General features: G+C 56.9%; 1 non-coding gene across 1 annotated transcript in view; it reads right to left on the reverse strand.

Moving 5' to 3' along the window:
- Position 1, reverse strand: part of LOC126436054 (small subunit ribosomal RNA) — a 1,910-nt gene extending 1,909 nt beyond the window's left edge. The window contains exon 1 of the ribosomal RNA XR_007580388.1: position 1. This exon is cut by the window's left edge and continues 1,909 nt beyond it. This is a non-coding gene — a ribosomal RNA (small subunit ribosomal RNA).
- Between the last annotated feature and the right edge of the window lie 2,499 nt (positions 2 to 2,500).

Here is a 2,500-nt window from a genome sequence, read left to right on the forward strand (position 1 = left end):
AGCTGCGTCAACTAGAGCTGAGCAGCCGGCCGCCCGGAGGTGTGTCCCGGGGGCCCGCGCGAACACGCAAGCGTCCGCTCAATTATTCTGCAAACAGGAGGAGGCTGAGCTCCCCTGCACAACACACCTCGAAACCCTCTCAGGTCCCGGCGGCGCGCAGCGCCGTCCTAAGTACTTGGTCGGGTTCGAGAGAGGCGCAATCGCCCGGAGTTAGGCGAGTAGACGCTTTAGGTGCGACCACCCGTGCTCCCAACTGAGCTTGCCGCTGCCGACAGAGGCCCGGGAGCGTGCTGTCGTGGCATTGCCGGCGGGAGACAACACCACGCGCCACCTACGGTGACCGGCAGCTCCAACGCCAGCGCCACAGAAGGACAAAAGCCCCACTTGGGTGCCGAAGCGAACTCTCCCAGCACAGCGCACGCGCCAACACGTCCGCACAGCTGCGATACAAACCACCTGCGAGAACCGCTGGGGCGACCGAGCAGCAGACGGCGTCGCGGCGCCGAGCGCCGGGCGGCGGCGCATCCTCAGCGCACAAAGTCCTCAATCGGACCAGCACACTGCAGATGGCCACCGCGCTTCGCACCGGGCCCGCGAGGACCTACTTTGGCCGCAAGGCGCCGCGAGCAGGGGGCGCCGGCGCGCAGCTGCGCCGCCTGCCGCGTCCGTCGGCCGGCGCGCCTGCCACTGGCCGCCCCCACCAGCCGGCTGTGGCGCGTGCGCCCACGCACCGCGCTGCCAGCACGCCGGGCGGCCCCCCCCTCACCGGCCGGGGACGGTCCCACCCAGCCACCGCCGCGTATCGCCTCACACCCAGATCCCCTTTCACGTTCGTGGGCATGGTGGGTCCCCTTTCACGTTCGTGGGCATGGTGGGTCTCCCTGAAACAACCGGTTAATAGCTCGACCGATCGTCGCCAACACTGATTCACCTCTAGCGAGAACAACCGCACCACAACGGGTTACCAGTTGTTCATTTGCGTAACGTCACCAGCAAACGTACACGTCCATCGCCATTTGCAACGAGTATTGCATGCCTGTGTCAGGTGTCACAACACACTACGTCTGCCCACATAGACGCAACAACATGTGCACGCCTAGAGAACACGTGGAAGGTAGACCCCGTACGTATGCGGTGTCCATTGCGCGAACGACTGTCAGCCCGCCTCTGCAGCATGTCGCAGATGTGGAACGCGGTGCAACATGCTATCACGGTGTGTGAGAAGAGACGACTACGTCCGAATACACGCTCCACTACATCAACAGACTGCTCATGCTGATCGCCATCCAGGGCGTCCGTTCCTCCCACACGTCTGTATGGCGTACCACACTGCAATCCAGCTCTTATAGGGAGACGACACGTAGCTGCGTGCACAATATTTGGACTGTTATGGTCCGCCGTTGCTAGGCGCAGTCGTCATACGGTCACATGTGCCACGATGTATCATTCAGTACATACGGACCAATGTGCAGTACAGTTTGTGGGTTTTGCGTACATCGGCGGACAGGTGACAGGCCGTACCACAACGTAGGCTGAGTACGTCGGCATGCGAAGGGCATTGAACATGCAAACTTCTCACCGACCAGCTTGCGAAGGCAGGGGGGGAAGGGGGGGGGGGCGGCATGTACGTCCTGCTGCTATCCACACTACAGTGTATAGCAGGAGCATGTGGAAAGTCAGCAACACCTGCAAGGTGTTTAACATGACGCGATACACAGGGGACCGGGCAGTGCGAGTAGGGAACTATATTGCGAGGGTTGCGGTTAGGCAACACTACACCAATTTAACGGGTTGCATAACAATTACAGAGCAGGTTCAGCGACAACGTGCGTCAGGTTAAGGCGCAATATAGTTTAGGTTACGGCGCACTTTAGGTTAGGTTAAGGCACATTATAGGTTAGGTTAAGGCACATTATAGGTTAGGTTAAGGCACAACATGGGTTAGGTTAAGGCACAACATGGGTTAGGTTAAGGCACAACATGGGTTAGGTTAAGGCACAACATGGGTTAGGTTAAGGCACAACATGGGTTAGGTTAAGGCACAACATGGGTTAGGTTAAGGCACAACATGGGTTACGTTAAGGCACAACATGGGTTACGTTAAGGCACAACATGGGTTAGGTTAAGGCACAACATGGGTTAGGTTAAGGCACAACATGGGTTAGGTTAAGGCACAACATGGGTTAGGTTAAGGCACAACATGGGTTACGTTAAGGCACAACATGGGTTACGTTAAGGCACAACATGGGTTACGTTAAGGCACAACATGGGTTACGTTAAGGCACAACATGGGTTACGTTAAGGCACAACATGGGTTACGTTAAGGCACAACATGGGTTACGTTAAGGCACAACATGGGTTACGTTAAGGCACAAATTAGGTTAGGTTAAGGCACAAATTAGGTTAGGTTAAGGCGCAACGTAGGTTAGGTTAAGGCACAACGTAGGTTAGGTTAAGGCACAACGTAGGTTAGGTTAAGGCACAACGTAGGTTAGGTTAA

The sequence above is a fragment of the Schistocerca serialis genome, unplaced genomic scaffold (assembly GCF_023864345.2).
Source record: "Schistocerca serialis cubense isolate TAMUIC-IGC-003099 unplaced genomic scaffold, iqSchSeri2.2 HiC_scaffold_1225, whole genome shotgun sequence".
Taxonomy (NCBI): domain Eukaryota; kingdom Metazoa; phylum Arthropoda; class Insecta; order Orthoptera; family Acrididae; genus Schistocerca; species Schistocerca serialis.